The following is a 23577-nucleotide window of genomic DNA, read 5'->3' as shown; positions in this document are numbered from 1 at the left end:
AAAGAATGTAGAGCCTGCTCTGCTGGCGTCGATGGATTAGGAAAGTATGTTTTCAGTATCCATGGTTGATTTATATGAAAATCAGACGGGACCTTAGGTATGAACTTTGGATTTGTTCGCAAAATTAATCTATCCCTTTTGAATTGTAAGAAAGGATCCTGGATAGTGAATGCCTGTATTTCGCTTACTCTTCTAGCTGAGGTGGGAGCGAGCAGAAGAGAGACTTTCCAGGATAGGAACTTTATAACTTTATATCTGCCTTGTGGATTGGCTCAAACAGTGGTTTCATTAATTGATACAAGACCAAATTAAGGTGCCATGAAGGAGGTGGAGGCCGTAGCGGAGGGAAGGACCTGAATAGACCCTTAAGAAACAGTTTTATGACCCTCGCTGACCACAGAGGAGGCACGTTCTCCGTATGCTTATAAACGGAAATTACTGCCAGGTGAACCTTAATCGAAGAAATCGCCAAACCCGATCTGGCCAGGAGCAGAAGATAAGGTAGTATCTGCTGCGGTGATGAAGAAAAGGGATGCACCTGAACCTGAGTACACCAAGAGCAGAATCTCTTCCACTTTAGACCATAACATTTGTTGGTACTCTCAGCTGCAGCTCTGGCAAGAATGGCCCTGCAATCTGATGGTATATCTAGATGTGCAAACTCATGGTGCTCAGGAGCCAGGCTCTCAAGTGAAGTGAAGCCGGATCCGGGTGGAGAACTTGGCCCTCGTTCATCGTAAGCAGGGAGGGCATAACTGGTAGAGGGATGCTGCGGCTCTGAGAGAGGTTAAGGAGTTCCGTATACCAAAACTGAAGAGGACATGCCGGAGCAATCGGAAGGAGCTTGCAGCGTTCGATCTTGATCTTCGTCAGAACTCTTAGAATCAGGGGGATGGGGGGGGAAGCGTAGGCATAAATTCCTGACCACCCATGCCATGGAAAACACATTCCCCCAAGAGCCCTGATGGGGATCCTGACTTGCGAAGAAATGGCATTTTGCATTCTGCAGGGTGGCAAAGAGATCCAGGGTTCGGTTTCCTCCATCTGGAGGAGACGTGATTCAAGACTCCCTGGTCCAATTCCCACCCATGGCTGGACGACCGTGATCTGCTCAGGGAATCCACAATGATGTTCTGTATGCCTGGCACATGTTCTGCTTGAAGGTTTACTATGTGGCTGATAGACCATTCTCAAATGCACTGAGATTCTCTCGATAAGAGCAGAGACCTGGTTTCTCCCTGCTTGTTCATGTAATGCATTGTCGTTGTGTTGTCTGTCCGGATGAGAACCCAGGAACCTCTTATTTTTGGGAGAAAAGCGCAAAGCGTTAGTTGAACAGCCCTCAATTTGAGGTAACTGATGTGAAAGACTTTCTGATGTGGCTTCCATTTGCCTCTGACTTGTAGGTGCTGGAGGAAAGCACCCTATCCCTCGGGAGAAGCGTCTGTAGTTATCACCCAAGGTGCTTGTTGGGGAATAAAAGAAAGCCCCTTCGCTAAGTGCGACTCCTGAGTCCACCAAGCTAGAGAGAGTATCATAGGCTTTGTTATCCTGATGATATCGTTGAAAGACCCCATGGATTGTTACCATTGAAGATCTAACTGCTCCTGTAGGGGTCTCATTCTTACACGACAGAAAGGCACCAGAGGAATGCAGAAGGACATCATCCCTAACATGGACTTGAAGAGGCAAACTGAAACGTACTTCCTTCTTTGTAAATGCTTCACGAGGGAGAGGAGCTTTCTCCGTCTGTCCTCTGTAGGGGCTGCATTGTTGGAAGTGTCCAGTACTGCCCCTAGAAGATTTCGTCTCCTTAAGGGCTGGAATGCTGATTTTTCACAATTGACCATTAGGCCCAGGCTCGTGAACAGCTCGATACAAGCGGTCATGGATTTCGGCGCCTGAGATCTGGATCTGGCTTTGACCAGCCAATCGTCCAGATACGGGAAGACTTGATGGTTCGGTCTTCTGAGGAAAGCTGCCACTGGAGCCAACACTTGGTGAAGATCCCTGGGGGCCGATTTCAGGCCGAAGGGCAAGACTTTGAACAGGCAATGGTCTCCAGCTACTGCAAATCAGATATCTTCTGTGGGAGGGATGAATAGGGATATGAAAATATGAGTCCTGCAAATCAAGGGTGGCCATGAAATCCCCCGAATTTAGAAGAGATGTCTGATAGGGTGATCATACGGAATTATTGTTTTTTGAGATAAGTGCTGAGATCCCTGAGGTCTAGAATTGGACGCCAATGTTTTTGCTTCTTTCAGACTAAGAAGAATCGGGAGTAGTAACCCTTCACTCGCTCCTGATGTGGAACTCTTTCTATAGCTCCCTTGAGAATCATGGACCTCCTGCTTGAGCAGATGCAAGTGCGTCACCTTTCGAGGAAGGGGAGGCTTCGTAGGAAGGTAGTGCAAGAACTCCACGGTATGGCCAAACTGGATGAGATTTAGGACCCATTGGTCTGATGTTATCTTCTGCCAATTGTGGAAGTAGAAGGACCCATTGGTCTGATGTTATCTTCTGCCAATTGTGGAAGTAGAGGGAAATCCTTCCCCCTAGTCTTGAACGCAAGTGAAGGTTTGTAGTCGGAGATGATAGCAAGTCATTGTCTACGGCCTGTATCTTTTGGTTGTCTTCCCGCCTTTCCTCTCTGCGAAGCTCTTGAATAAGCCGCCTGTGGAGGCATCCTCTGTTGGAACTGAGGACGAAAGGAATGGGATGCCACAGAGACGGAAGGATATCTATACTGCTGAAAACCTTGTCTATACGATAAGTAGCCACGGCCTCGAGCTCCTCGGAAAGGCTGCCTTTTAAACTGCAGGGTGCCAATGGACCTGGCTGTGTCAGTGTCAGTCTTGATTGACTGAAGCACATCATCAGTGTGCTTCCTGAAAAGGGCTTCACCATCAAAAGGGAGGTCAAGGATTTTGTTTTGGACCTCGGGTCTAAATGAAGTGGCTCGAAGCCAACCCTGCCTTCTGAGAACAGCAGAACCTGCCAACTGATGGAAAGCAGTGGTGGCGATGTCCATAGCGCAGTCTATGATTTCTACAGAAGACCTCTCCCCTTCCTGTAAGACTTTCTTGGCTTCTAATTTAGAGTATTCAGGCAGTTGATCCAAATAGGGCGCAATGTCAGCCCATAGCGGTCTATCGTATCTGCCTAAGGTAGCCAGAGTTAGAAGCCCTCATAATAAGCGAAGCCATTAAGGAAAAGCGTTTTCCTACATTGTCTAATCTCCTTGTCAGGTAGGGCAGAGATTGGTGCTGAAGCGTTCCTAGATCTGCGTTGTGCCACCTGAGCAATAACTGAGTCGGGTCTGAGATGGCCCGTGAGGCAGGCCGGAGAGTCTTCAGGTGCCTTATACTTTTTGTCAAGGCGAGGTAGAACCGGGATGACCGTGGCCGGGTTCTTCATAACTTTAATGCCCTCATTACAGATATAGTCCACAATCGGCATAGATTTAACACTCTTCTGAAATGGCTCCTTAAAATCATACAAAAAGCAGTCCATCTGCTTTGTGGGCATGGGCAACTCAAATCTTTTATCAGCCCTTTCAAGCAGGTTGTGGAAACCGCCGATGTCACCCAGAGGGGAATCTACAGGAACCAGAGAGAGAGGATGGAGTAGGAATTTGATAGTCATCCCATTCTGTTATTGCATCCGGTAATTCTCCCTCCTCTTTGTCATCATCATTCTCAGAAGAGGACAAATCCTGCGTAGGGATGGAAATCGGTGTCTGTGGCGATACCTGGGATGGTTGGATTCCTGGATGGAACGGAGTAGAAGGTAGAGAGGGTGCAACAAGCTGCTGAATTTCCAAGCCAGCTGGTGGAAACCGCCTTCTGTAGTCTTCCAACATGAGTTGTAGATCAGCTATGAGTGATTCTGGCAAAGAAACTATCTGCTCCTGATAAGGATACTGGTGCGCTTGTGGGTAGTAAGAGTGCGGATCATGCTGGGTGTCATCCTCTAGATCCTGGCACTTGACGTGTAGTTCTGATGGGCTATGAGCAACCCCGAAGGGTCCCTCATCATGTGAGTCCTCTTGTTCCAGCGGATGCATAGGTACCAAGGCTGAAACCCTACTTGGAGATATTACCAATGGTGAAAGGAAAGTAGACTTCTTATGTGCTTTAACCCTAGTCGACGGCAACACAGATGGCATCGTTGACGGGGACGTAGACGGTACACTCGTCGGCATTGCCAACGGTATCAGGAGCGCCGACGGAGACATTGATGGAGAAATTCTCGTCGACGAGGAAAACGACTGCAGAGTCAACAAAGACGGTCTCACCGGCGGTAGCATCGATGAAGGAGAGGCAATGGGCGAGGCAACCATGAAAGCCGTCGACGAGGACGTCGTCAACACGATCACCGTAGAGACTGTAGAAGTTGTAGCAGTCAACGACGAAGCTGTGCAGACACCTTTAGACACCACTTTTGATGGTGCTCACGTCGACGGTGTCGTCATCATAGATTTTTCGGATGGCCTCGTAAAGACATGTTTCACCACAGGAGGTGGCATTGGAGGCTCAGAAAAGGGTCTTTTGCTGCGCTCTGAGGAGACAGATCTTTCTTTAGAGTGCCCTTTAGAAGAAACGGAACTTCTGTGAGGAGAACTGGAAGGACTTTCAGGTTTAGAGGACACCTTTGTGAGCATTTTTAGGAACATTTAGGAGATCTGCCTTTTTCTGTAGTTTTCTGGAGGAAGTTGTAGATTCCTCACTGTCAGAACCAGACACTGGATTGGATCTGGACTTTAACCTCTGGGGCCAAATTAGTAGCCTACCCTCCCTGTCTGAGGGTTTTGTTAGAAAAGGTTCTGCAAACTTTGCAGTCTTTGGCCACATGGTCATGGTAGAGGCAATAAATACAGTCCCTGTGTGGGTCCTCAGAGTGAAGCCTTGTCTTCCCACAGGTCTTACAGACTCTGAAAATACTTTTCTTCTCTTTATCTGACATGGTGAATTCTCTTCAAAATAGAGTTCCCCTAAGTAAAGTAAGAAGAAGACACTTACTTGCTGTAGGAAATTCTTTTTCGGAGGAAAAATAGCAAAAATGAACTTCTCCTAAGTGTTGACTGACCAGAGCTCAATGGAGACTCCATAGCACAACGTGCAGTAAAATATCTGAGGGAAAGGAGCTCCTTTCAGGAGGGTTCTAGAGGGAGGGGAAGCCTGATTGGCTGGGCCTTGCTTTGGACCTTTTGTTCATAATGATGAGGGTGGGCTACTAAAGTGAAGGCCTTTTAGGGTCGAGCCTGCGTTGCGTGCGTATCGCAGCGGAACGCATTAGTTATTAGAAAAGGGCTCAGAGCCCTGTCGATGTCACGTCAGTGTGTTTCATTTGTTCGTGGGCTTGCCTAGTAAAATCTGCTTGCTTTCATTAGTGGAAGGCGTGCACACGTCATGCCTTTTCCGGTGGCTAGCCCTCCTCGAGCGCTGCGACCAAGTACAGAAAACATGCAAGGCTTGCTGTTTTCTGTCGGATCATGGACTACTTTGTCTCTATTTTCCTAGCACGATTTCACTTGGCAGAAGTCGAGCGCGTTACACAGTTAATTTCACTTTTTCGGGTTACGTACATAAAAGCACTTTTGCCGATAGGTGAAGGTCGGGTTAGAAGTTTACAACGCAATCAGCTCTAACATAAGCAAACGCGAGACCCGTTGCATTGCAAATGCTTGTTTTCATTGCAGTAGCCTATATGTATACCTGTTTTGATGTACCGGGGGCTCCCATCCCGACGACGGGGAAGAAGTCAAGCATGTGAATCTATGAAAGTTCCAATACTGGAGTAAGGGAATATTTCATAACCTTTTTCTAGAGATGGACAGCTATTGCTGCCATGTATTTGGTAAAGACTCCTTTAAGTGATAATTACATCTGTCTACTTTTAAACTTAGAAATTTTCGATATGTAGGGTAACTATGAATATGAAAGTATGTCTCCTGTAGATCCAGAGATGTCATGAAATCTCGGTCTTCGAAATTGTAGAACTTCCTGCAGTGTTACTATAGGACACTTGTTTCTTTAAATATTTGCTGAGGTTCCAAAGATCTAATATTGATCACCATTCTCCTGCCTTCTTCCTTATGAGTAAACAATGAGAATAAAACCCCAAGTTCTGCAGTGCTACGGGAACCAGTTCTGTCGCTCCCTTACTTAGCATGATGTCTATTTTCTTTTATAACAGATGCAGATGTTTAACTCCAAGTGGTGGTGTCTTGGGTGTTTTTTCTCCAAATTTGAATACGCGACCACAATTTATGAGCTCTAACTCCGAACAGTCGGATGTTATGCTGGTCAAATTATTGTAATGCCGAGTGATAAGGCTGTCCAGAAGCGCAACTCTGTTGTGTACTGTCTACTAAGGTATTATTGTCTTCTAGAACTGCTTTCCTGCCCTTTTACATGGAGCTTGTCTATGATAAGCTGCCAGTGAGCGGGGCTCCATATTGCTGCTGGTAAGATTGTTTGCACTGAAATTGTGATGCACCATATTGTTGGTATCTATGCGGTTGGTAGGCTCCTAAGTACAAGTACTTGTTTCTTTGACAAACTACTCAAAAGGAGTGTGATCTCCATTCTTGTAAGACGCCTGGAGATTATGCTGTTTCCATTTCTTGACTTAATGACTGTAGTGTTTCATCAACGTGCTGACCAAATAGAGATTCACCATTGTATGGCTTGTCCAGAATTCTACTTTGCACTTCCATTCTAAAGGGCATTGACCTTAGCCATCATTGCCTTTGTAGTAGAGCTACTCCTGCCAATTGTCTAAAAACTGTAGATGAAATATCCATGGCGACATCAATGATTAAGAAGATGCTCTTTCTCCTCCCGGCAGGATTGCTTTCACCTCAGCCTTTTTAGCATCTGGCAGGTATCCAAGATACAGAGCTATATCGTAACACATCTGATGACTATCTTGCTAGAATTGCCAGAGCATTCGGGTCCCTTATGGAGGTGGCAGAAGTCACAGTAAAATGATTTCCAATGTTGCTTAGATTTCTATCATCTCTATCTGGAGGAACAGAACATGGTGAAAATGGATTTCTGGACCATGTTTTAGCAGCTTGTTTAACAATGAAATCGCTTTAGGGTGACCCCCCTCTGACATATTTGGGTGTTATCAGGCACTTTGTATTTTTTTTAAATACCAAAAGGGTTCCCTGAAAAGCAGTAGATAAAATGAGAGGGCAGGAAATGAATTGAGAACAAAGAAACAAACAACCTCCAATTTGGTTCCACTAAGTAGAATCCCACATTATAAAAGAAAAGGAAAAGGTCAATAATTGATATTATCTTTCAGTAATAAAGATTGCATATCAAACATTTCCTATAGTCAAAATCATTTTTTATTATTCACTTATACTCATAATTATAATTATTGACATCATCCATGGTATATTTCTCAATCTGTAGAACCTCTATATAATGCTCCATGCCACCACTGTCTTGGCTAGTCTGGAGCAAGTAAGATCATCTTTCCTGGAGACTCACTCTCGGTTTCACTATTATTAAGGGGATAAATGGTATCGGAAGAAAGATGCAGAGAAAGAGAAACAGACCAAATCATCAAACAGACTATGCCTCTTGAGTCATATTCGGGTTGCCTAGATGTCAAGTCCCAGCATTTTTTGTTTTGTGCTATTAACATGATGTTTAAAGACGGTGTTTGAAGTTCTTAAAATATGTTATCTTTAACTTAATTGTCTAGGACCCATTTATGGTTATCCTCATGGCTGAGAAAGTCTGCTTGTTAATTCATCAACCTCAGGATGTAAATCGCTGTTTATAGAGGTACCTGGCTGCAGCCCAATGCCAAACCTTGCTACTGCTGTGAGGAGTCTCACCGGAGATGGCAAATGTTTCTTCCAAGTAGGAAGGGGTGCCAGTCAAGATAACTTTGTAGATGATGCAGCTGGTTTTGAAGGTGATGTGTGATAGCAAGGGGAGCCTGTAGAGTTCCATCACAGTGTAATGATAGTAGTCATATTTAGTAAGGCCCTAATGAGGTATGCAGCAGCATGAAGACTGTCCTTAAGGGGGGCAGCATGGATGAAAATTCAAGGATGGTTTCAGACACCCAGTGCAAGGTAAGGTACAAGAAAGATATGAAAGCATACAAAAGAATTGAATGACTTAACTGCAAAATAAAACTGTAAAATACTAGAAACCCAACTAACCTTAAAATATTCAAAACTACCAGAACAACAATATATAAGCTAAATGGGTTTAATGCCATCTTCCCTATCAACGCATTTCGCAGCCTTTAAAAGCTCTAATATTAATTATTAGTATACACTTAAGCAGTTCCAGAGTGCATTACTTTTTGTAAACAAGCATGACCCAGATTCAATTAACAGTTTTGAAATATATCTCCTTTCACCTCCATACAACAATTTGTCCCAGTTTTGCAGCACACATTGAAAGGAAACTTCCAAATGCAATTAAATTATGCTGCAAGCGTAGCTCACTAACCGGACCATTTCCTTAAGCCTCAGAGTACTGTACGATGGCTGTAAAGCCCACGGGAGGGAGCCCACACCTCTAGGATTGCCACATAGCCAATATTTTACCTGCATGGACAGTATTTTCATGTCTAAGCAGAAGAAACACAGGATAAAAGAATAACAACTGTTATTTTTCTTAGTTTTTTTTACAGAAGGACCAGGGCTAATTTGCATATGGTTAGTCTGGTAGGTACAAGGATCAGTCAAACCAACAATGGCTGGAATGATTACCACAATAATTACAAGGTCTGAAATCAATTCAAGCATTCTACCCTTCACTTTTTTCTTCTCAATGAAACTCCCCAAGTACAATGAGTTTTCTTAGATATGAGCTGTGTAGCTCACTGGACCCTGGAATGCAATCTGGAGAGTGATGGCCCACTCTTCACCCAGCACCAGTTGAGTCTAGCCATGGCGACCCCCTCCTGGCCATGCCTGGAGTGTCACTGATCTGACAACACTTGAACCCCCCCCAAACCACAGCTGCAGCTAGAGGGATGAGGGCTGAGCCCTGCAGACATCCGGTGGCATATTGCGACTGAGCTCCTGTGGGTGAGACACATGCACCATCCCCTCCTTCGCAAGCCTGCGTAGATTCTTTCCTCTACCCACCTGTAATCACTGTGTCCCTGTTCGTGACACTCCATCGGAGAATCCCAACCTGCTGGGAGCAACAGGGTATTCAGAGGCACCTTAGTCTTTGATGGAGGAGACTACCCCTCTAGGGCCTAGTTTGACAGCCAGTGCCAAGCTTGCTCATGCTGCCCAACCCACCACATCCCCCAGGAAAAAGGGGGTGGGGAGGGGGAGGGGTGGAGGGAAAGCAGCTATGGTACGCGGGCCTGCCCACATGGCTGATCAACCTCATTAGTGGATTCCATTGACTTAACTAATGGGGTACATGAATCACCTGAAGCCAGGGGCCCTCACAAGCCCCAGACCCCTGGCTGTTTGCTCACCCCAACTCCTCCTGTGAGGACCCAGACAAATTGGATGCAATCCGGCAGGTGATTGAGGTCTCCAGGGTCCGTCTTGAGATGATCGTGGAGACAGTGTCTAAAGACATCAACCCCTTGCTCGACCATCAGTGTAAACTCGCAGAAGGTGTCACTCAATTGGAGAAATCTCTTGCCGAACTCCAACCTCACATGCACAACCTTCAAAAACAACTCAGGGACTTTTTTTTTGTGTATGTGCTGGCAAAGCAAGCACAACTTGGGAACTTCATGGAGCGTCTCCACTTCCTTGAGGATCGTACAGACTAAACCGAAGGTTAGGCCGACACAGTCGCTTCAAGGTTGTGAGCCTCCTGGAAGGCAGTAAGGACTAACATTATGGACTACTTGGAAACTTGGTTCAAAGAGCTGCTGGCCCCTCACAAACTTACGTCACTCTTCTCTCTCAAGACGGCCCATCATGCACATGCTCAACACACAACCTACCCTCCTGAGAGCACCCTTTGCCCCATTTTGTGGCAAGGAAACCAAAAAAAACACACACTTTAAGGATCACAATGCCATCCTTAAGAAAGCAAAATAATTTGACCCTCTTCTGAAGGAAAAATCAGTGTATTCTTATTTTCCTGGATTTCACTTTGGCAGTTCACAGGGAGTTAGACGAGAGATGTGGGGAGCTGGAGTTCAAATATGCTCTTTTTTCTCAGCTAAACTGAAGGTCATTTTGGAAAGTAATGCTCATTTCTTTACCCACCTCTGGGAGCCTGAGACTGGATGGAGGCCAGAACCTCCTTGAAGTTAACAGCTGCCCCCATAGAAGGACATGGAGCATATCTGGAGCACGCGCTGGTCTGCCTTGGAAGTGGCTGCAGATTTCAGGGATCCTCCCAGAGATTCCTCGAGTTCTCCACCAGAAAATTCATTTTGACCCCACTAGGTGATCTAGTCTAGTGCCCCCTTGCGTGACCACCTCAGATGGCAGACAGCTTGCTTTAACAGGGCCCTACTTGCATGGGCCCCACTACTGTCAGACACAATGGAAGCCTGAGAAATCTGGGCAAGGCCCTGGGTCTAGCTCCCAGGGTCCTCTCCAAATTCTCTAGGCTCCCATCTTAGGTTGGATGCACTAGGGTCACCCCATCAGACATCCTTTCCCTATTGAGCCCTGCCCACATTAATGTTTATGACACTACTTTGTCAGTCCAGGCCTCCCCATGGACTGTTAGCACGGTTTCAAAAGCTGGCCTCCTGCCCAAAACATGTTTATGGTTGTTTGTTTCATAGTATTACTTGTTTCATTCACACCTCACATGCTTACACCTCATATCAGCTTCAACCCTTACACTTTGGGTTTTACTCAGCCACCTCTGGATACTGTCACTTCTCCCTTTGGGAATACCTGAAAAGAGTACCCTTAGCAAGATGACGGATAAACAGTCCTCCCGTATTATCTCCTAGAACATCCACAGCATGCATACCCCTTCTAAATGCTAAAAAATATACACTTACCTGAAACTCATAGGTGTACAGCTAGCTCTGCACCAGGAGGCACACCTTACCCAAGCTGAGGGGACCAGGCTCCAGAAGCGGAGAGGCCATGTTTTACCACCAACTTTCTCCACATATGTCCAGGAAACATTAATATGGGTGCAGGCGGGGTCCCTTTGTCAGCAGTATCCCAGGACAGAGATCTGGAAGGAAGACTTTTAGTCCTGTGGAACAGGCTAGACTGTTCTCCCTTGCTCCGAGGCAATGTCCATGCCTCAAACTCAGACCAGACGCAGTTCTTTTGCTGCCTGTCTTCATGTTTGGCCACTTGCGCCCAACTACAATGGTTATTAGGGGATGAGGGGACTTTAACTTTGTGCTGGACATCTCATTAGACCGCACTCACTCCCCCCCCTTACCACCTCCCCCACGATCACCAAAGCAAGGAGCTTACTGGTGTGGAATCAATAGAAGTCCCTGGCAGACATCTGGCACCACCATAACACAAGAGCTAAACTCTTCTACTATTGTTTCCCAGTACAATGCTTATGTATGCTTGGACAGGATAGTCCGTTCACTCGAACTGCGTCTCTCGGTATCCTTGCCAGATTACCTTGGTTAGGAGTTATCAGATCACAAACCTCTGCTCCGGGACACAAATTACGGATGACTCACCAAGGAATTTACAATCCTATGCCCTAGAAGACTCCTCGTTCCAGGGAACGGTCTCTCAACTGATCACAGAATACTTAATGGAGGCACAGGCTCCTCATCCTATTTCAAGTGAGATGCTTTTATGTTGATGGTCAGGGGGTTTCTGTACACATGCCCTCTCAGAAGAGTGGAAAAAGTATTCTGAACATTAGACACAACTGAGCAAGAGTACACTGTGGAACGCTTGTATTGTTTAGACTACACCGCTTATATTGCCCGCTCACACTCGGAGGGTGACAAAGCAGGTCACCTATTAGCATGGTTGGTGAACAGAGACCAGGCAACCCCGAACAGTCTGTCTGCGCTCCAACAGCACCATGGTCCACACACAGGCAGACATACACGATGCCTTAACCACTTACCACTCTGACCTCTACAGCACCCTGGCAGAGCCCCCAACACTGATCTACATGCTCACCTGGAGACCACTCCCCTTCCCAGGCTCACACTTGAGGACCGGGAGGAGTTGGGCGCTCCCAATACAGTTAAAGATATCCAGGCAGCCATCATGGGATTGGCTACTGTGAAGTCCCCCGGGACAGATGGCCTTTTGGCTGAATTCATTGAAACATACACATATGTACTAGCCCCCAAATTGATGAAACTCTGATTCGGTGGTAGGAGAAGGCCAACTTCCGACTGTGCTCCACAAGGCAACTTTGGTCTTATTTCTGAAAACTGGGAAGGATTGCAAGGACCTCACCAACATCGTCCGTAGCCATTCTGAATATGGATTAAGATTAAGGAAATCCTCAGTAAGATCTTGGTTGACAGTGTCCAACATGTGCTCCCACGCCTGATCCCCGGGACCAAATTGGTTCTCCCCTGAAAGGAACACATTCCTCAATCTTTCATCAAATCTATAGAGTTTTGGTAGCTGCACAGAAGAGTTGGCCCATGGCTGTGGCCATGGTTCTAGATTTGCGAAAGGCATTTGGCACTCTTAGATGGGAATTTTTCCTTCGATTATTAGAGTGATTAGGGTTTGGGCCCCGTCTCATCCGATTGATACGAGAGCGATACACAAACCTGATGGTCAGGGTGCAGTGTGGGAGACAGCTATTGGATGCCATCCCGGTTGGTTAAGGCACCAGACAGAGTTGCCCCAGTCTCCTCCTCTTTCACCTGGCAATGCAGTCCTTGTTGGCCTGGGCCTGGCTGAGCTACAGAAACTGGGGTAAACCCCTCCCTGACTGCACTCACATCGTTTCTCTCTACACTGATGATGTCCTATTATCTTAAAAATGTTTCTTCTGAACACTCCCAGTCTCCGACAACAAGGCAGATACCTGGGGATCCGTATCTCTCACTCTAAAAATGATCTGCACAATGCCAGTGTGACAGCGGCAATATCATTGCTCCACTCGCAGGTAATATTTTTGGAGCTTGCTACCTCTGTCGGTGAGCGACTGAATAGCCATGTCTAAGATGGTGATATTCCACTGGCTTCTTTACTACTTAGCAAATCTACCTATTGTTCTCCCTTGAGCGTTTTTCAGGAGGTTCAAGCCCTGCTGGGAGACCTTGTATGGCATAACTCATGCAGATGGATGTCCCGATTAAATTGCAGCGCCTTAATGATCTGGCAGCCGTCAACTTTGAATATTATTATGTGGCTTTCGTTCTGGTTAGCAGGGGGCGGTTTTCTCGGTCTCTGCAGGGTGGTACAGCTTAGTCACCCTTAGCTTCCCTATGCACCCGCCATCCCATTAGTGGGCCTAGAAACCTGCTGCAGCTATTTGAATGACCAGGAATTGGTCCTTTGGGCCTAAGCTGGTATCAACATGCTTGAGGATCTATTTCTGAATGCTCGTCCTTTCTGGACCTAATGGATCAATTTGGTATCCCCAAGGAGCAATTTCTATTGCATGCCACGTTAACTGACACGCTACGAGATCTTTGGAAGGTTCGAGGCTCGGAGTTAGACACCCAGAAGCTCCTTCAGACCTTGTACAGCTTAGGAAATGGCTGCACATTGATTAGCTGGATCGCTAGGGCAGTTCTGGCACAATCACGGACCTCCCTGCAACCCTTAGGGGTGCCTGGCAAAAAGACAGGCTGGGCTTTGCACAAGAAGGCATGGGCAGGCATGAGCAAAAAGTCTCCAGAAATGCCTGCCATAAATTGTTCCAGTTCTATGTTTTGCGTGGGCCTATATCTTTCCCCTAGGGATCTCTAGAATTTTTCCTAGTGCCCTGGACACATGCACTAGGTGTAGCGCCCCCCAAGTGTGGGACTCCACCATATACTATGGGACTGCCCACAGATGCACCCCCTTTGGGAAGCAGTTTTGAAATGCCTCAAGGAAGTTGTGGTCCTATCGGCAAATGATTCTCCGGAGGTATGTGCCCCGCACTCAAACACAAGGCTCCTATCTATTTTTTGGACCTGACCCTTATTCTACCTAAGTGCTCCATCATAATATAATGGAATCTTGTTTCATCGCCATCTCTGAAAGCCTGGACTCACACCCTTATCAAATGGGCAAAAGCAGATGTGCCAGCACTTTGCAATGAGGTGGTACGGGGCCTATGCCGCCAAGTGATTGCCATGCTTGCAATAGTGTGTCGTCCCGGTTAATCAACAGTGCCCACCCACCACTCCCCCACCCCACACCCCAGAATCTGCCACCACTGCAGTAAAAATAAATAAATAAAAAAAATAAAAAAAAAAACACAACAGCAAGCACCACCAACCCCCATCACTACCCTGTTAGCATGAAATCTGTCTAAGGTTCTTTGGCACAGATGGTTTAGATAGTACATTGTGATTGTGTAGTCCATCTGGACCAGGAGAAGCTGGTTTGAATGGATGGATAGAAAGATTTGAGGGCTAGGTGAAGTGCCCACAGTTCCAGCATACTGATGTTAGTGTTGCCACTTGCCCAACCACAGGCCCTGTGTCTGGACGGGAAGCACGTGACCCCCCCCCCCCCCTCCCCCAATCCCTGGAGGGATGCATCTGCTACAATTGTTTGTGGAGGAATGTACTGGTGGAAATAGACACCTACAAGGCAATTCTGGCAGTGAGATCACCATTGCAGTGAATGTTTGCAGCCGGTGACAGGGTCCGCTTGTCGTCCCAGTGGTCAGTGAATTGATTCCACTGATCCTCCTGATGCTCTTGCAGTGGTGTCATGTCTAATCTGGCACTGGGGACAATGAAAATACACGAGGCCATCAACCACAGCAGGGATGCTACTTATTTTGCAGATGGATGTAAAGGAGTTCGGAACACTTATCTGCTTTTGAGGATAGTCTCTCCTCCGAAGGACCCTTTTTTTTAAAATCTATGTTATTAGTTTGAAACATTTCACCTGTAACAATTACAGAGTTAAGTGTAGCGTGTAATACACTGTCAAAGACATAATCAAGAGGGAATGCATACATGACGATTAAGCACACAATTAGAGCAGCATCTACAATATCTTCTGGGAAAGCATCCCATTTCATTCATGTTCATAATACCAAAAGACATTTCAGTTAGACCGATAATAACAATTGCCATTACAGATGCGCATGTGACGCAAGTGGTCCGGGTCAACACCATCCATCCATCCATCCATGACTCTCCCAGACCGAGCCCATAGGATTCAAATCATATAACCCCCAATTTCGATGGAGATCAGTATCTTTCTAGACTTCCAATGGAACTCTCTTCAGGCAAGCATTACCCCGCTCTAAGCCTGTGTGTGTTTGGGAGCAGTTAGTGTACATATTCAGGTAGTCCAAAGGGGGAGAGTAGGTGTGCGTGCTCGAAGAGTCCTATGAGCTTTTTTTTTTTACCTCTTCAGGGCAGGTGAATATCTTTCTTAGCTGCAAGTGTCGTTATGAGCTTGTCCCATGTATCATACATAACCTGCGCCCAGTTGACCACTATCAAGGAGGGATTTTAGTACACGTGTTTCTGTTTGCGCCCATTTCAGTGTGAACCTCCCCAAAGGGTAACCTCTGGTGGCATGGGCGCTTTACAGCTCATGGCAATTTGTCTTTTGTACATAATAAATGCCAAGGCTGCAAATCTGTGGAGATGCTTGTCTTGTTTGGGCCGGGGATGAATACCTAATAGGCAGGACTTTGGGGTGGGGTCAATTACCCGGTCTGTTATGTAAGCTATGTCTGCCACAATTATCTGCCATATGTTGAACATTAAGGGGTATTCCCATACCAAATGGTAAAAACCTGCAGCGTGGACAACTGGGGGACGAGGAAGGGAACATGCGTTTAATACGGTATGGAGACAGATATGTCTGATGAATGAAGTTAAACTGCGTGTACCAGAATCGGGGATTCCGGGATACCCTCCTTACTTGCTGGAGAGCCTCTGCCCACGTTTTGGTCGACATGGTCCGTGGGAGAACCGTGTTCTATCTATCGAGTGCCGCTTCCAGTTGTGTAGTACTAGGGATCGAGAATATGCGGAAATTAGTTTTATTACTCTTTTTGAGCCGGCGCCTGATAATAGCATGTGAAAGATAAGAGTGTGGAGGTTCCGTACCATTGGTCCCCCAAGCTGCTTTGAACAGGCGGTAGACAGCATAATATGTCAGGAACTGTCACGAACTCGGGGGGGTGAGGTCCCTGATGGCCTCAAATGACATGAGGGTGCCATTGTCTGCATCACTGCCTCTATTCAGGGATCTGGACAAATGCGTGCTTTCTACCATTTGGTCAATAGGAATTAAGGGGAGGTACGGAGGGAAGGGGGACCTGCCCAACACATAATGGCGCCAACAAGCATGGGCAGATTCAATTAAAATGTTGTGGGCGACACATAGTTGTGTGCATTCCGAGAGCCATCTGTACATGGGAACTGTTCCTAATCGTGCCCACACCCATTCAACTTCCGCACCATCAGGGGCGCTCAGCCATCGGAGGGGCCACTGCAGTTTCACTGCAGCATAGTAAAACTCAAAATTTGGTGCTCCCAGGCCCGCCTCCTGGAGCGGACAATGCAGAATTGACAGTGCCGCACAATGTCCAGCTCTACCCCATATGAGCCCCAAGATTAAACAGTTCAGCTCCTGCAAGAAGCTCCTGGGTATAGTTATGGGCTGCGCTGCCAAAAACTACAACAGTCTTGGGAGGATCAACATTTTAGCTACTGCCGCTTCTTTTCCTAAGGGCGAAGATCATGTGTTGAGGAGTAATAGGAGTATTCCCTTTGTGTCAGATGTCTAATATGCCATATGTCATAGAGCCCTCTGTCCTTAGCCCATGATCCTAAACATTGGGATGTCTTCCTACTGACTGCGCCTCGCAGTGCGACAAATAAACAGTCAAGTTCCACACTGGGAAAGCAATTAAAGTCGCCTCCCCATAGGCCAGGGGCTAGCGGATCACCAAGGAGGGCAGGAGTGAGGGTATTAAAGAAGTCTCCCTGAGCAAAATTAGGTGCATAGACCCCCACAATCGACAATATTGTACCATCTAACATTCGTTCCAGCACAACGTACCAACCCCCTGTATCCATCCTCTGTTAACGTTGGACGAATGGTAACCACGGCACAACCCATACCATGACCCCTCTAGCAAATGCTGATGATGAGGTGCCATATACCTGCCCCTGTCACCGTTTCCTTAGTTTCTGCAACTCACCATCTATGAGATGAGTTTCCTGTAATATAGCAATATGCATATTTTGACATTTAAGGAATGAGTGAATTCGGTATCTTGTAATGCCCATTTCATGACAGGAAATTATAGTGCTGAGTGATATTATCGTTTTGGGTTCCCACAGTAAAATGAGGCCAACGTGGTGTTTCCTTAAAATTGAGGTTATGGGCACCCACGACCATCGGACCACAATCTGTTCTACGCCTTTTTCTCTGCAACATCAACTCAAATTAAACCAATTGAACCAGTCTTAACAGCAAGCCCCAACTGGTGGCACAGAGAATCACCGCCAATCACCCCTGTTCCTAAAAGGAGAACATTTAAGCAGTATTCAGGGAAAACTGTCCATGTGGAAACCTTCAAAGGAGGCGTGACAAGCTTGTCCTCTATGGGCCTCCGCCTTGGCCCTGCAAAGGAAAAAAGATTAGTCATAATAAAGGCCACATCTGGACCTTTTTCCAATGGAGAGCCTGCAGTTTGGACGTGAGCAATCACCTAATACCCTCCAAGATGCCCTCCTTCGTATCCAGCAGTACCACATAAGGTTGCAATGGTCTAACAAGAGGCTACTGTGGCAGCCAGACATTCATAGAAGTAGTGTTAGGGACATATCCCAGCAGTTAGTGCTAGCGTGTGCCTCTTCGTATCATGGAAAGCGTCTAGGTGCTCATTCCGTTAATAAGCACTATGTAGCTCATTCTAGATACACTCATCATAGTTCATCTGCTGGTTGACATCTGGGCCTCTAGTCATGTCCAGGAGAGAGGAGCAAGAGCTTCCCATGTCTGAGTCTGGGCACTTACGAGGACTGTCCTGTAGTGACGCAAAGGAATTTTCAGTGTGGAGGGCTGTTTCTTGTAGCACGTTTGAACTCTTTCAGTCACTGCTTGGGCTTTAGTGGGTTTTATTTGAGGCATGTGCCAGCGGCGATGGTAGCCGGCAGGAGGCAGCCACTCCTCCTGATCTTGATCCCCTGACAAGGGCTGCGCTATGCCTTTGGAGTGCATCCATGTCCAGGCATCTGCAGGCGAGAAGATGTGAGAACTCTCATTAGCGATCAGTCGAAGCTTGGCTGGAAACATCAGGGCATATTTAATGTTATGTTCACGTAGGCTTTGTTTGATTTTTATGTCTGGTAGGCCATGATGTTTCGCCCCCCATATTTTTCAGGGCCCTGTTTCCGAAAACATTGCAGGCGCTCTACAATTGAGGAAACAGCTATAAGAGGACGAGGAGGTGCCCCAGGCGGCGGCGGCCTGCTGGGGATCCTGTGGGCACATTCTTTGGAAAAGAATTTCGGTATTTTCCATTTTAGTATTGTGGTCGTGAGCCACTGCTCTAGGAAGAGTTCTGCACTATGGCCTTCCACGTTCTCTGGAAACCCCAAGAATTGCACGTTCGTTCCACAAGAGAATCCTTCAGCGTCTTCTGCACTGCGATGTAAATTTGCCACCTCTGTGTCAAGCCTCTTCATTTGTTACTGCAGTTCCCCTACAGTGGGGCCTATGCTGCAGATGGTCGACTACGTTTCCGCCACCCTGTCAGGTTACGTTGGTCAGCTCTGAGCAGCCTGACATCCTCAGAGACACTGTCTTATCCTGTTTTCGAGCTACATTTTTGTATCCAATAAAGCTTGCAGTATTTTCTCTATCTGGCACGAGTGCGACAGTTTAGGTGCTGTAATGTCAATGGGACCTCCATTGCTGGCAGCGGGGCGGGAGGTCTCTCTCTGGCATCCTGTGATGATGATGATCTGATGCCCCTGGGTTTTCCCATCACGTTGCCTTGTCACCCCGCCCTTCTAGCACCAGTTTGGCTAGTTACCAATGGACTTACTGATGATGGGCCAAGTCCACTGAAGCGCCCCCACTACAGCGGTGAAGAGATCGCCCCAAAGATTAACTATGTCACGGGCTAGTACTTATGGTGGCCCCATTTTGAAGATCATCGCTATATGTGCAGGATGAATGAATCAGACTGTGCAGCCACCTTCAGCCATCCCTCACTAGGCCCCCCGTATCCAGCGATACCCCTAAGCGCCCAAGCTTGTTACTGGCCGCTGTATCCGTGGGTCGTGTCTGCGGTGGGGTGCAGGGTCTGTAATGCTTCATAGCATATGTCGCCAGGGCAGGGTCTTATTTAGGCATGCTGGACTGTCCAATGACCCCCAGTGGAGCTTTCTGTGCCAAAATAAAAAAGGGGGCGGCGTCACGCTCTATCCAACCTTCTGGATTTTCACAGGGAGAGATGGTGTCCTCAGCGTTGGGTCCTCTCGCACAGGAGGGTTTGGTCTGGGCTGCGCGGCCTCCTTCAATACTTCTGTCGGTTGAGGGAAGTCCCTTACTGTCTGCTAGATGCCCTGTCTGCCTCTCCGCAGATTTGGGCAAAGAGCGTTGGATTCCCTTATCGCACCACACTTCACACAGACTCTTTCACCCTTCTTACCCACTGCTGCTGGGCAATGCACTGGTCCCTCGTGAGCACCCTTGTCCTCTTTCTGGCAGAGGCCGTCGGCATCCGCAGTCACCACAGGCCTCCGATCTGCTCAGCGTCTTCCATTAATTATGCTAGTCCTGCCTACGGACCAACACCTGGCAGCATTGTTTGCCCAGCCTGGGCAATGGAAGAGCAATGGGGCTGATCACAGACTCAGCCTGCCTCACTCGCGCATCGCCGACGTAGGCCATGCAATCTGACCAGCGGCACGCTCGCCACATCTTCTGCCAGTACTGAGGGTCATGGTGCTGGGACAGGTGAGCCGTCCTCAATTCTCGTTCCTTGCCCACCTCCAACTGCTGAGATTTTCCCAGTTACCACAGTCGGATGGGCATGTTGTTTCAGGATTTTCCCAGGGCAGAGGATGGAGCTGTGTTTTAAGCATCTTGGCCATGCCCCCCTCTGAAGAATACACTTTTGCAAGGTTTGTGTCCAGGGTTGGGCCGTGCCTAGATAGTGCATCCTCTGGGTTAGAGTCTGAAAAGCTTTCTCCACACTGACCTGGAGACCTAGATAATTGAGAGTCTCGAGACAGACACTGTAGTGTTGCTTTGTTTGAGTTGTGGTGGAGGTTTTCACCAGCCAGTCATCTAGGTATTAAGGTAGACAAAAATCTTTCTCTTTTGTAAAGCTGCTGCTACCACTGCCATGCACTTGAAGAATGTGTGAGAAGCAGACTTCAGGCCAAAAGACTGGCTATTGTGATGTGGAAGTAGGCATCCTGCAAATCGATGGAACACATCCAGAGTCCCTGATGGAGCTGGGGTTATAACTGCTGTAAAGCAAGCATAGAGAACTTCTACTTGTTATGTATTTGCTTATAAGACCTAAGTCCAGAATGGGTCTGAATTCTGCCTCTGGGCCCCTTTGCCACCCTATTGCCCCTTTGCAGACTAAATCGGAGACTTTGTTTTGCAGCAGCTCCTGCTGGTGGTAAGAGGCTTTTGACTGAAATAGCTGGAGGAAGGGACTTGAAGCGAAGTGAGTACCTATTCTCTACAATATTTAAGACCCAGTTATTGCTGGTGATGGCGAGCCACTCGTTCAGATGGTTGGTGATGCATCCCCCCCCCCCCCACTGGAGTGGGTAATGGCGACGGGGCAAGTGACAACTCATTGTTGGCCTGGTGTCTTAGTTCAACATTCATACGAAAATCTACAGGGCTAGTACTGATATCTGGCTTGATGTTGGTGAACGGAAAACCAGTGAGGGGTTTGAACCCTCTTATGGTAGAATGGCTTGGCATAAGGCCTGTAACCTTCTGCGGACTTCTTTACATTTCTCTAATCCGACATTGAGCCTTACATGTGTCTACCTCGTTTTTTTCTTAGCTGTTCTGTCATCCGTCTCTGATCCAAACAAACTGCTGCTGCATCTCTGGCGTAAGACCTGCAAGATGAAGCCATGTTGAACGTCTGGCATATATACCATGTGACTATCTGTGTGCCGCCAGGTCACTGCCGACTGCTGTCATACTAATTATTTGGTTAGCATCCAAATTTCCTTCCTGCAGGATGTCCTTGAAGTCCTGTCTGTCTTCTCTGGGTAGCTTGTCTGCAAATCTGGCTTCTCAAAGAGACCTACTATATTGACCCAGTTATGCTGTCGCACTAGGCACCTTCATAAATGAAGCAGAAGTACCACACATATTTCTGCCCAAGGAATCTATTTGTTTACTTTCCTTGTCCGGCAGGAGGATGATGAAGTTGCAATGGAGTATGTCTTCTTCGCGGCTGCTATAATGACTGAACCTGGTGGAGGGTTGGTCCTTAAAAATAAATTATCTTGGTCTGGAGCTTTATATTTCTTTAGAATTCTCACTGGAGCCACTCGAACGGAGGCTGAAGTAAGAAAAATGTCCATCACAGGTTCAAGAAGACCTGGGACCAAAAGCAGCAATGGTCTTGGGGGAAGACCGACGATGTAATGTATCGAAAATGACGATGGGGTTGTAGCGGGCACTGGAATATCAAGGTTCACCTTGGTAGTTCCTCTAACCAACACCTCATTAAACGTATTTAGGTCGTCTACTGGAGATACTTTAATTGGAGGAGTGTCCGTAAGTGTTGGTGAGTAATCCATCTTTGAAGATCTTGTGGTAATTGACAATGTAGGGACTCTACGTGCACACTGGTGTGAACTGAACTTCCGAGAACTTCAGGCAGGCATAGACGATCTTGCTCTGCAACAAGATCTACTCCTCGTTCGAGGCCTGGAGGATTGGTCTTCCCTATGTACCCTGGAGTTTGTTGGGAATCTAGAAGAGTAAACGTCTGCCAATAGGGCTAGAGGCATCCTGTTTCATGGAGTCAGTTTTGGAGACTGTGTCCGTGGGGGAGACCTTGAAGGAGAGTATGTCCTTGAGTATTGTCCAGACTCCGTGGAACATTCCAGTCATGACCATTTTCTCGGAATCATGGCGTTTGAGGAGCTTCTGACTGATGGAGAGATCTTTGTCCTGCAGGAGTGTGGGGAAGCCCCTGAAGAACACCTAAAGGTCGTCTACAAGAATGATACACCAAAGGCCTGTCCATGGACGGATGCTGCTTGGACATCAAGGGACAAGGCGCTGTCATCGACTGTGGGCTTGTGGATGGTCCATGACATTGAGGTGGTGAGTCCATGTTGGACTGCGTCTTGGTGCCGCTGGCGAAGACTGTCCAGCAGGTGTCTGTCTTGATGGTGATTGGCACCCAATCGAAACTGAGAGAATTGAATTGACTCTGAACAGCCCCTGGTTGTCGCTGATCGAGAAATCTGCCTCAAGCTCCAACGCCGCCTAGTTGCCACCGGAGACGTGCGGCTCGACGTCGAATGGTGTCTGGTTGTTGTCGACAGACATTGCCTCGGTGATGTGTCTCGACGACAAGAGGTGATGAGACATCGAGGGAGTCTTGTCCTGCCTAGACATCAACTGGGGGGGACCTGGCATCAACAGAGACATCTGTGTAGACGTCGAGTAACGGAGAGACAAAGTTTGAACTTCCCTAGACAACAAGGGTTTCGACAGCATGTGAAAGCATTTCGCTGTCGATGGAGACCTTTTGGGCGATGGCTCTCTCGACATCAGCTGTTGTTGTTTCGCCATTGACTGCGATCCAGCAGAGAAGGGTGCCTCGTGGTTAAGAGTACCTTTGACATTGATCCAGACACTGGCAGGGAACAAACAGTTATTTTCCTACCTCTGAATGTAGATTCTGTTCTCCTTTTATTATGCCCATCATGGGATCTGCCTCTGGGAAGACCCTTGTGATGAAAGGTAGTTTTCTTGGAGGAAGATAGAAGAGGTCCTCCTTTTTCGCTCTCTTGAAGTCCATGTAGACAAATAAAGGAGGTCCTGGAGGTCTTAAAGGCAAGGTGCCAGTATTCTCTCATTATGCTTTCAATGCAGCCTATTGGCTAACAATGCCTTTGTATTCCCTTGCAGTTTTCTCTTCAGTTAAGACTGTTGTGCAATGTATGTTCTCTTTTTCTGATTTACAGAAATTCTACAGTCTGGTAAAAGGTATATCAAAGGAAAACACAATGTAAATTGGGCATCTCAGCCTTTAATATATATCTACATATACCTATGCAGCCTATGTGTCTACTGTATGTACATTTTTATGCTATACACATATACATATAAAAATATATATTAATTGTACATTTGATATGTGCTCTGGGGTCCCCACGCATGGAAGAGAATGTAGGAAAGTACCCTCTTTTTGGATGGTTACCCCTACTTTTTACCTGCTATCAATATGCTTGGACTGTTTTTAACTGGGATCCTGCTAACCAGGA

At 47.1% G+C, this 23577-nt stretch overlaps 1 protein-coding gene across 3 annotated transcripts in view; it reads right to left on the bottom strand.

The window, feature by feature from the left end:
* Nucleotides 1-23577, bottom strand: part of WDR90 (WD repeat domain 90) — a 1338149-nt gene that overhangs the window by 871757 nt on the left and 442815 nt on the right. The window lies entirely within an intron of this gene.

This window comes from Pleurodeles waltl, chromosome 10, assembly GCF_031143425.1.
Source record: "Pleurodeles waltl isolate 20211129_DDA chromosome 10, aPleWal1.hap1.20221129, whole genome shotgun sequence".
Classification (NCBI taxonomy): domain Eukaryota; kingdom Metazoa; phylum Chordata; class Amphibia; order Caudata; family Salamandridae; genus Pleurodeles; species Pleurodeles waltl.
This window is presented reverse-complemented; position numbering and strand designations above follow the sequence as displayed.